The sequence below is a fragment of the Salvelinus fontinalis genome, chromosome 7 (assembly GCF_029448725.1).
Source record: "Salvelinus fontinalis isolate EN_2023a chromosome 7, ASM2944872v1, whole genome shotgun sequence".
Lineage (NCBI taxonomy): Eukaryota > Metazoa > Chordata > Actinopteri > Salmoniformes > Salmonidae > Salvelinus > Salvelinus fontinalis.
The window spans coordinates 35,812,481-35,825,007 of record NC_074671.1 but is presented as its reverse complement, the minus strand read 5'-3'; the positions used below and the strand labels follow the sequence as shown (position 1 = coordinate 35,825,007).

At 42.7% G+C, this 12,527-nt stretch overlaps 1 pseudogene; it reads right to left on the bottom strand.

Annotated features, from left to right (window-relative positions):
• The window catches only part of LOC129860062 (ribonuclease 3-like), a 169,662-nt pseudogene that overhangs the window by 117,221 nt on the left and 39,914 nt on the right, over window positions 1-12,527 (bottom strand).

Genomic DNA, 12,527 nt, shown 5'->3' with positions numbered 1-12,527 from the left:
TTCTCATCCTCCTGTTTTTAACCTTTGCCTGTCCTGACCCTGTACCCAATCCCCCTGACCACTCTGCCTGTTCCTGACCCTGCCTGCCGTCCTGTACCTTTGCTCCTATTCTGGATTATCGACCCTTGCCTGCCTTGACCTGTCGTTTGCCTGCCCCTGTTACAATAAACATTGTTACTTCACACAGTCTGCACTTGGGTCTTACCTTAATACCTGATAAAGGCAAAGGGTGGCTACTTTGAAGAATCTCAAATATATGATATACTTTGATATTTTGACACTTTTAGTTACTGCATGATTCATATGTGTTATTTCATAGTTTCGATGTCTTCACTAGTATTCTACAATGTAGAAAATAGTACAAATCTAGAAAAACCCTTGAATGAGTAGGTGTCAACTTTTGACTGGTACTGTATAGTGAACAACAATTTAAACACAATATGTAAAGTGTTGGTTTCATGTTTCATGAGCTGTATACATTTGGCTACCTGGTCAGGCACCTCCCTCATGTAAGCAAAGGTCTGAACATGACAGGCTGTAGCCAATACTTTGACATGTAGGCTAATTATTTATTTACATACACTTTTGTTTTTCTTAACAGCGTAACTAATGTTTTAAGGTTTTCAAATCAATTTAACCTCTAAATTGGCTATTTTGGTTAATGGCCTTGGTTCCCTGGCAGATTGGGCACGACCAAATGGCCTTGCCCCTAAAATCACGAAATTCCAGGCCCGAGCAGCAGTCCCAGCTAAACGTGTTGCGGGATCATAACTCAAACCGTAGCTAGCTGGAAACCACATTTTCTCAATAGAATACTTTTATCAGAGACTTTCAAAACATAAATCTGAGCTCTCCCTTGTTCAACAGGGAGTGACTAAGAGGGCCTTGAGTGTATGATCATGAGGCAACCTTCTCTTTTAAAAAAGGGGTAATCCACAGTTGCTAAATCTATTTTTGGACTTATAAATGAATGACGTGTACCCATTGATTACTAAAAAATATAACAAATGCCTCATGAGCTTAGTTCAACTGTTGTACCCCATCAGAACCCAAAATATAAGCTTGTTTTACTCAAATGTTTGTAAATAAAGTACATGTAAACAAACAATATTAAGCATCAAAATATGGTTAAAACTACAATTTTGATAACATGGATGGTGAGTCCTTGCATCCATGGCTCGGCCCATTAATCTGAGAAAGGTTACATTCTGGAAGACTACACTGTGTGTGTGTTATATTGTGTATCCTGGAGAATATCATTACAGCACACAGCAGTTACACATACATAGACATGCTGCGGGCTGCTGCAGGGGCGTGTATGACTTGTAGAGAAAGTGTTGATTACCATTACCTGTCCTTACCTGACTACTTCCAGCTGTGATGTTCCGCTGGCTGGCTGGCTGTGTGCGCGTTTGTGTGTCTCACCTGTAGTAGGCAGCGCTCCTTGAAGACGTAGCCAATCAGCTTGTCCAGGTGCTTCAGACAGTGGTGGTAGCAGACGGGGTGGGTCAACAGTGAAAACACCATAGCATGCTGCGGAGAAAGACAGAGAGGGGAGAGAGAGAGCGACAGAGAGGGGAGAGAGCGAGCGAGAGATGGGTGGAGGGAGATGGAGAGAGAGAGAGACACAGAGCAAGAGAAAGAATAGAGATAGAGCGACAGAGAGTAGAGAAAAGAGGAGAGGGAGAGCGAGAGCGAGAACATGTCAAATCAATCAGCTGGTCATTATTTATTAAGTGGTGCTCCGACAGAGGGAGATTCAATAATCAAAAGCCCAATAAGTGTGTGTTCTCACCATGAAGGGAAATGAGAGTTGTGAGGGAAATTCACATTTTGGCACGAACGAATCAAGACCGCTATTTCAACATGTTGACACAAATGTGCCTGCAGAAACTAACAGACAGGCTTCTCCTGTTTTTGTCACTGAGTCACATCTCTCAAAAGTGTCAAACAAAGAAAGGAGGAAGGAGAGAAAGGAGGAAAGGAGTGAGGGAGAGAGAGGAGAGATGCAGAGGCAGTGAGATTGAGCCTGCGAGAGAAAGTTAGAGAGGGAGATAAAGAGATAAAGAGAAAGAGAGAGAGAGCGATAAAGAGAGTGAGACCAAGCTATACAGAGCTGGAGAGTGAGAGAGACTAAGCAAGTAAATGAGAGAAAGAGAGTGTAACCAATGTGAGCTATCATTAGCAGGAGTCTTATCAAGCCAGACTGGAGAACAGTGTGGGGAGCATTGTGTAGCGGGTGGAACATCCATTAACCCTGCGCCACCACAAAGAGCAGGCTGAGCTGCAAGTTTTAATTAGTGTTACCGGGGGCCTTGCAGGGGGCCCAGGGTTCCTACAGGTCAGTTAAATGAGCTGCGTTTCCCTCTCTCTTTCTCTTTCTCTGCTCCATCTCTCACTCTCTCTGCTCCATCTCTCTCGCTCTCTCTCTGCTCCACCTCTCTCTCTCTCTCTGCACTAACTGCTAACCCACGCAGCCCAATCTGTTAGCCCACCCCTGGCCCTCGCCTGCCCACCCACCGCCCACAGTGTGCACCCTGCTGGCCTGCACCCCTCCACAGGGCATGGCCACACTACTCCAAGGCCTTGTTAACTAGCCAATTAACAAAGCAAGACCGTGTCTCAACTCATCAGACTAGGCTACAGCCTTACTGCCTGCATGGCTGGCTTAGTGGCTCAGACAACATCCGCATTGGTCCACTCCCAGACCAATTTACTCACTGGGTACTCAGTAGGAGACAGGTGTGTGTGTGTGTGTGTGTGTGTGTGTGTGTGTGTGTGTGTGTGTGTGTGTGTGTGTGTGTGTGTGTGTGTGTGTGTGTGTGTGTGTGTGTGTGTGTGTGTGTGTGTGTGTGTGTGTGTGTGTGTGTGGGGGTAAGAGTGTGTGTGTTTGTGAGATTGATTGGGCTGGGATGTCATCAATGGAAGCCTTTAGCTACAGGCCACATATCAGACCTGACAACAAACTGCTAGCCATGTGTGTCTCTTTGCTATGCATTGGTGATGTTATGGTGTGATGGCAGAAAAAAAACTGGTGGTAGTGTACATCCGTGTATGTGTGTGTCTGTGTGAGCGTGGGTACAGTGTGTGTGCGTACAGTGTGCGTGTGCGAGTGCGAGTGTGAATACTTCTGTGTCTCTGTGTCTGTGTGCATGTGCTTGCATCTGTTTGCTGCATGAGCGTGTGTCCTTGTGCATATATTTTCTGCGTCTCTGCCTAAGTGTGTGTTACGCTGGGTGCAGTGTGGCAGCGTAGCGTCTCTCCTGCCTACCTGATAGACGTCAGAGCGGATGCCAGTCTTCCAGAAGCGGATGCCAGTCTTCCATGGCTAGTGAGCTCAACGGTCACCTCCCGGCACATGGTGTTCTTCTGCCAAATCTTCTGCAGAGCTTCCTGACAAACACACATACATTATTGATCTACTGGGTTAGAGCTGCTGCTACAGGGGACAGCCAACCATCTTTACACCACACAGTTACAGATACAGGAACCGAGAGAGAGACACATGCATACACAGAGACACGCACAAACAGGTACATACAGAATGACCACACACACACACACACACACACACACACACACACACACACACACACACACACACACACACACACACACACACACACACACACACACACACACACACACACACACACACACACACACACACACACACACACACACACAGGGAGAGTGGACACAGAGCATGAACACACACATACAGAGGTGTACACACACAGCCCTCTTTCCTTCCTCCCCTCTCTCTAGGTAGTGCTCCGACCCCCTGCGTCTCATGACAGACACAATAACAGTGAAAGCAGTAGACAGCTCCACTAGACCTGGCTAATTGAGGCATTGGAATTGGGTAGCATGGCGGCTGAGGGTGTATGTGTGTGTGTATTTGTGTGTGTGTGTGTGTGTGTGTGTGTGGGAGCCTGGACTCCAATCTCAGGCAGCGTGCCCAGAGGCATCAGGCTGTTCATTAGGACCTGCAGCTAACGCTGGCTCCGACACACACACACACACACACACAGAGAGAAACATAGAGCACATACACACAGACATGCACACACACACACAAACACTTGGGTGTGTAGAAACCCAGAAATCTCTCGTTATAGGGCTAAAGTGTACACATTGTCAGCCCTACAGGAGAGAAGACAACTGGTAACAACACCAGAGAGATGAGGTTTGGTTAGCACCAGAGACAGGTGCGGACCAAAAGACCCTATATATTGGACAAAAGTTGTGCACTACGTAGAAAAGAGGGCTCATATGGTGCCATTTGGGACACAGACTTAGTCTGGGCTGAGAAAGACAGCATCTACAAATCAGAATTAGGACTGGGGACATGTGTCTATGGTATCTCTGATACAGTGACTAAATTACCCATGATGCAGTTTGAAATGTAATGATTTTCAGTTGGCAGCGAGGAAATAAGAACAACAAAGAAATGAATAAATAACAATGCCATCCTACTCCTGCGCATCAAAGGGAACATGGTCACACACACACACACACACAAAGGCAGGCACACAGACACGCCAGCGGCCCTCTGTGGACATCCGAATAGTATATATACAGTACCAGTCAAAAGTTTGGAGACACCTACTCATTCAAGTGTTTTCCTTTATTTGTAATATTTTCTAAATTGGAATCATGTAGTATGCAAAAAAGTGTTAAACAAATCAACATATATTTTATATTTGAGATTCTTCAAAGTAGCCACCTTTGCCTTGACAGCTTTGCACACTCTTGCCATTCTCTCAACCAGCTTTACCTGGAATGTTTTTACCACAGTCTTGGAGTTCCCACATATGCTGAGCACTTGTTGGCTGCTTTTCCTTCACTCTTCAGTCCAACTTTTCACAAACCATCTCAATTAGGTTGAGGTCAACTGATTGTGGAGGCCAGGTCATCTGATGCAGCACTCCATCACGCTCCTTCTTGGTCAAATAGCCCTTACACAGCCTGGAGGTGTGTAGCCATGTGCCTAGAATTCTAAATAAATCACTGACAGTGTCACCAGCAAAGCACCCCCACATCATAACACCTCCATGCTTCATGATGGGAACCACACCTGTGGAAATCATCTGTTCACCTACTCTACGTTTCACAAAGAGAGGTTGGAAACAAAAATCTCAAATTTGGACTCATCAGACCAAAGAACAGGTTTCCACCAGTCTAATGTCCATTGCTGATGTTTCTTGGCCAAAGTAAGTCTCTTCTTCTTACTGGCGTCATTTAGTTGAGTTTACTTTTCAGCAATTTGACCATGAAGACCTGATTCACGCAGTCTCCTCTGAACAGTTGATGTTGAGATGTGTCTGTTTCTTGAACTATGTGAAGCATTTACCTGGGCTGCAACCTGAGATTCAGTTAACTCTAATGAACTTATCCTTTGCAGCAGAGGCAACTCTGGGACTTCCTTTCCTGTGGCGGTCCTCATGAGAGCCAGGTTCATCATAGGGCTTGAATGGTTTTTGCGACTGCACTTGAAGAAACTTTCAAAGTTCTTGTCACAACACAACTGATTGAGGAGAGTGTATAGTTATGTACTTGAAAATGTATCAATAAACCAATTAGGCACATTTGGGCAGAGTTGTTATAACATTTTTAACAGTAATGCAATGGTTAAATCGGATCAGTCTAAAACTTTGCACATACACTGCTGCCATTTACTGGCCAACATCTAAATTGCGTCTAAACTGCAATAATACATTGTGGCCTTACTCTTGCATTTCAAAGATGAAGAAAAAAGAAAAAAAAGCATGTTTTTTGCTTTTATTCTCTTTTACCAGATCTAACGTGTTATTTTCTCCTACATTACTTTCCCATTTCCACAAACGTCAAAGTTTTACCTTTTCAAATGGTATCAAGAATATGCATATCCTTGCTTCATGTCCTGAGCTACAGGCAGTTTGATTTGGGTATGTCATTTTAGGCGAAAATTGGGTCCGATTCTTAAGAGTTTATAGGCGTCCCGCTAGCAGGACAACTTCCGGTGAAACTTGAGGGCGCGCAATACAAATAAATAATCATAAAATGATGGATATTAAACATTTATGCACATACAAGTGTCTTATATCAGTTGAAAGCTTAAATTATTGTTTTCTAACTGCACTGTCTTCTTTACAGTAGTTATTGCAGTGAAAGCATGTCATGCAATTGTTTGAGGACTGCGCCCCACATCAAAATACTTTTCCACCGGCACAGGTTTCATAAATTCACAAATGGCGATTAAATATTCACTTACTTTTTGAAAATATTCCTCTGATTTGTTATCCAAAGGGTCCCGGCTATAACATGGAGTGTCGTTCTGTTAGATAAAATCCTTCTTTATATCCCAAAAAGTCTGTTTAGTCGGCCCCATCGATTTGAGTAATCCAATCGTTGAACATGCAGAGAAAGGAATCCGATCTACCACTAAGCTTTGTTTCAACAAGTAAAACTACATTTCTATTTACTCCTCAGATACCCTAAAATGTAATCAAACTCTAATATTTCTTATGGAAAGAGGTATGTTCAATAGGAAACCAATTTTAGCAGGTGAATCTTGTCTTCATGGTGCGCGGAAGCACTAATTTCCAAGACTGTGTCCCTGTACTGAAACTGATATTTCTTATTAGTTTTGGAAGTTACAAGCCTGAAACCTTGAACAGACTGCTGCCACCCTGTGGAAGCCATAGGAATCACATCCTAGGAGCTATAATTGAGTATGCCCTTATGCTTGCCATTGCAAGATGATGGTCTCTCTCTCTCAAAAACAAATTCAGGTTTGTTCTTCTTTTGATATTCTCCTACATTATTTTTAACATTTCTACAAACTTCAAAGTGTTTGTTTTCCAATGTTACCAATTATATGCATATCCTGGCTTCAGGGCCTGAGCAACAGGCAGTTTGCTTTGGGCATGTCATTCAGGCGGAAATTGACAGAAAAGGGGCCTAGCCCAAGCCGTTTTGCCACAACTTTGGAAGTATGCTTGGGGTCATTGTCCATTTGGAAGACCCATTTGCGACCAACCTTTAACTTCTTGACTGATGTCTTGAGATATTGCTTCAAAATATCCACATAATTTTCCTCCCTCATGAAGCCATCTATTTTGAGAAGTTCACCAGTCCCTCCTGTAGCAAAGCACCCCCACAACATGATGCTACCACCCCGTGCCTCACGGTTGAGATGGTGTTCTTCGGCTTGGAAGCCTCCCCCTTTTTCCTCCAAACATAATGATGATCATTATGGCCAAACAGTTCTATTTTTGTTTCATCAGACGAGAGGACATTTCTCCAAAAAGTAGGATCTTTGTCCCCATGTGCAGTTGCAAACCGTAGTCTGGCTTTTTTATGGCGGTTTTGGAGCAGTGGTTTCTTCCTTGCCTTTCAGGTTAAATTGAGGTAAGACCCGGTTTACTGTGGATATAGATATGTCTGTACCTGTTTCCTCCAGCATCTTCACAAGGTCCTTTGCTGTTGTTCTGGGATTGAATTGCACTTTTCGCACCAAAATACGTTCATCTCTAGGAGACAGAACGCGTCTCCTTCCTGAGCGGTATGACAGCTGCGTGGACCCATGGTGTTTATACTTGCGTACTATTGTTTGTACAGATGAACGTGGTACCTTCAGGCGTTTGGAAATTACTCCTAAGGATGAACCAGACTTGTGGAGGTCTACAAATATTTTCTGAGGTCTTGGCTGATTTCTTTTGATTTTACCATGATGTCAAGCAAAGAGGCACTGAGTTTGAAGGTAGGCCTTGAAATACAACCACAGATACACCTCTAATTGACTCAAATGATGTCTATTAGCCTATCAGAAGATTCTAAAGCCATGACATCATTTTCTGTATTTTCCCAAGCTGTTTAAATGCACAGTCAACTTAGTGTATGTAAACTTCTGACCCACTGGAATGGTGATTACAGTGATTTGTATGTGAAATAATCTGTCTGTAAACAATTGCTGGAAAAATGACTTGTGTCGTGCACAAAGTAGATGTCCTAACCGACTTGCCAAAACTACAGTTTGTTAACAAGACATTTGTGGAGTGGTTGAAAAAGGATCTAAGTGTATGTAAACTTCCGACTTCAACTGTAGATGGTGGGGTCACTTAATGTTGGATAAGAGCCAGGGGCTTGGAATGCTACTAAGAAAGGAAAAGGCAATCACATGGTTGCGGTCAGTGATAAGGGTGGATAGCTGTGGATTAGCGAGGAATGGGAGCAGAGGTCATGACAGGTCACATTAAGGGAGAATGAACAGTTACTTAACTCCCTGCATAGCAACAAAGATGTCATGTTTAGAGAAAAGGAGGAGACTCCACCTAAACGGAATGTCTGCATGCAGTTGTTGGCGCTGCTACATACGTTCCTACATTTTCGTGTGTGTGTTGGTATCGCTACATGTGTGTGTGTGTGTGTGTTGACAGGCAGTGGTGTTTGAAGCGAATCAAAGTGGCCAGCCAGGGGCCGTGGATCCTCCATCTGGGGTGGAACACACTGCAGTCTCTCTAGAGGCAGACAGAGACACCATCTGGGCTTCTCTCTGGGGTGAGAGCCCCCTACACTGGAACCTCCACTCCTCACTTACCCTACAGTAGCCATGTCCAAAATGGCACCTGGTTAAAAGTAGTGCACAAAGTAGAAAATAGAGTGCCATTTGGAGATGCACACATTAAACGGTCATACTGGCAGTCACAGAACTAGAGCACCAACCATCAACCTCCACTAACACTAACAAGCCCTTCTTTCTCTGAAGAGATGAAAGGCCTCTCTCTGTAATTTAAAGGCCCATTTTATACTCGGTTCAGCAGAAAACAACAAATGAGCGTTTACCGGACCTGTGGATGAACAAGTGACACAAACGACGTGCAAACACACAAACACATGCTCACACACGTACACAAGGACACACACTCCCAATGATGTTCCCAGGGGGTTGTGGATAATAAGAGTGTTGCTGAATTGTTCTAGCTGTGTGAAGACTCGCTGACATGGCTAGCCCTTGGAGCTGTGATGGCTTGGTGTGCGTTGAACTAATTGCTCTGTGGGTTGACAGTGGGAATATCAGTAATCATTAGCGACGCTGCCTGAGCTCCTTGCCAGCGCTACCTGGGAAACGGGCTAATTGACTGAGCTCAGGGCACACAAACACGCAGATTATCACAAAATGTAAGACAAGTTGCTGAGGTGGAACCCATTAAGTTGACACTTTAGAGGGAAGAAACCCCACACAAATTCAAGGTTGCTACGTTCACATCTGTGGCCGAGTTGAACGCATTAGAGGGAGCCAAGGACCTTATGTGAATCTCCCATCTGATTCTGGTTCATTTTATATGAGCAGGAGCGTAATTGAAAAATATAAAAAAAAATTTACCAGGCAAGTCAGTTAATAACAAGCTCTTATTTACAAATTCTTATTCCCCGGCCTACCGGGGAACTGTATATTGACTTTTTTCTATTGTGTTATTGACTGTACGTTTGTTTATTCCATGTGTAACTCTGTGTTGTTGTTTGTGTCGACCTGCTTTGCTTTATTTTGGCCAGGTCACAGTCGTAAATGAGAACTTGTTCTCAACTGGCCTACCTGGTTAAATAAAGGTTAAATACATTTTTTAACCCTTTCATGCGTGAGTTCCAAATATTTCTAACGGTCGCCCCAGCGTGAGTTTTTTTATGCACGTGATGTTAGAAGGTTCTCTACATTCCAGAATGCGATTGTTATGTAACAGTACATTTAACCTGCGCTGCCCTCAAACCAAAGCACGCAGCCTGTTTTATTTGTCAATTTAAAATTATTTTCTAACAAGTTTTTTATTTTCTAATAACAGTTTGAAATGATGTGTGTTCCGCCTTATTCATTCACATAAAAGTAGTCATTTTTACTTTTGCGGACCAATTCATTTTTGGGACATTTCTGACCCGGACAAAATTCCCCAAACACTTCTCAATTGTTTGTGCAGGACATTTACTCATCTGCCGTCCTGCATACACGTGTTCATATTTTCTACCTGTCGCCTGCATCGGAATCAAAGTTGTTTTCGTTACCAATAATACCTTTGGTAATGTGTGCGTTTCTATCAAAGTGCCTTAACCTGTTGGGGATGGGGGCGCTGTTTAGACTACTTATGCTAATGTGGCTAATTTTTTAAACGGCTTCCCACAAAATCCTTGATCGTACAATATGCATATTATTATTATTATTGGATAGAAAACAGTCTATAGTTTCTATAGGAGTTGAAATTTTGTCTCTAAGTGGAACAGAGCCCATTCTACAGCAATTTCCCTGACATGGAGTCAGATTTGAGACATGTTGGCCACTTTTCTGAAGTCAGTTAAAAGGGCACTGTCGTTGCTATGACTATACGGACACTTCTTACGTCTTCCCCTGGATGCCTTTACGTGATGACGATTCCAACGGGCTCGATTGCGCGTTCACAGGCCCTACAAATGAAAAAACTCTGAAGCTAGTCATTCTTTGGGAGCTGCGTAACGCGCGTGGAAGACACCGACCCTCTCCTGTTCCAAGCGTTAGTTTAGCCTGTTATATTTCTCCGGTCATCTTTTCACTCGTTATAGGAGTTAAAAACATCATAAGGTAGTTAATTTAAAGCGTTTTATAGCAATTTATATCCGTTTAGTGCGATTTTGGGACATTTATTTTTGCAACGATGTGAAAAGTTGGGCACGCTTTTCAGTTCATCCCGAACGCAGTTGACTTTTCCACATGGCAAGAGGACAGCTTTCCACCAAAAGACGATTTCTCCCAAGAAAGGATCCTTTGCCCAAGATACTGATGGAAGAACAGCTCAAGGTAGGACATTTTTATTATGATAAATCGTGTTTCTGTCGAAACATTTTAGTGGCTTAGGACGCCATGTTTTTTGACGTAGCTTCGCTTGGCGCAAACTGTATTGAAAAGTAAGGATAAATTAAAAAATGTAATAACGCAATTGTATTAAGAATTAAATTGTCTATCAATCCCTGTCCACCCTATATTTTTTAGTCACGTTTATGAGTATTTATGTATAAGAGTAGATCACTGTCTAAGTGGCGCAAGGACATTTTCTTTACCAGCTTGTCTACATTTCACATTGTCTAACCATGATTTTGGTGGCTAAATATAAACATTTTCGATCAAACTCTATATGGATTGTGTAATATGATGTTACAGGAGTGTCATCTGAAGAATTCTGAGAAGGTTAGTGAAAAAATTAATATATTTTTGGCGATGTTGACGTTATCGCCCACTTTGGCTAGAATCAATGCTGGGCTGCTATGTGCTATGTGCTATGCTAATATAACGATTTATTGTGTTTTCGCTGTAAGACACTTAGAAAATCTGAAATATTGTCTGTATTCACAGGATCTGTGTCTTTCGATTCGTGTATGCTGTGTATTTTTACGAAATGTTTGATGATTAGTAGTTAGGTAAACACGTTGCTCATTGTAATTATTCTAGTCCATTTGTGATGGTGGGTGCAATTGTAAACTATGCCATATACCTGAAATATGCACTTTTTTCTAACAAAACCTATCCCATACCATAAATATGTTATCAGACTGTCATCTAATGAGTTTTTTTGTTGGTTAGGGGCTATAAATATCTTAGTTTAGCCGAATTGGTGATGGCTACTGGTGTTGGTGGACAAATAAAAGATGGTGGATTATGCTAATGTGTTTTTAGGTAATAGATGTACATCTTTACATATTGTGTCTTCCCTGTAAAACATTTTAAAAATCGGAAATGTTGACTGGATTCATAAGATCTGTGTCTTTCATTAGCTGTATTGGACTTTAACCTGTTGGGGATGGGGGCGCTGTTTAGACTATTTATGCTAATGTGGCTAATTTTTTAAACGGCTTCCCACAAAATCCTTGATCGTACAATATGCATATTATTATTATTATTGGATAGAAAACAGTCTATAGTTTCTATAGGAGTTGAAATTTTGTCTCTAAGTGGAACAGAGCCCATTCTACAGCAATTTCCCTGACATGGAGTCAGATTTGAGAAACGTTGGCCACTTTTCTGAAGTCATTTAAACGGGCACTGTCGTTGCTATGACTATACGGACACTTCTTACGTCTTCCCCTGGATGCCTTTACGTGATGACGATTCCAACGGGCTCGATTGCTCGTTCACAGGCCCTACAAATGAAAAAAACCTTTAGCTAGCAAGTCTTTTCTTGCTGCGTAACGCGCGTGGAAGACACCGACCCTCTCCTGTTCCAAGCGTTAGTTTAGCCTGTTATATTTCTCCGGTCATCTTTTCACTCGTTATAGGAGTTACAAACATCACAAAGTAGTTAATTTAAAGCGTTTTATAGCAATTTATATCCGTTTAGTGCGATTTTGGGACATTTATTTTTGCAACGATGTGAAAAGTTGGTCACGCTTTTCAGTTCATCCCGAACGTAGTTGACATTTCCACATGGCAAGAGGACAGCTTTCCACCAAAAGACGATTTCTCCCAAGAAAGGATCCTTTGCCCAAGATACTGATGGAAGAACAGCTCAAGGTAGGACATTTTT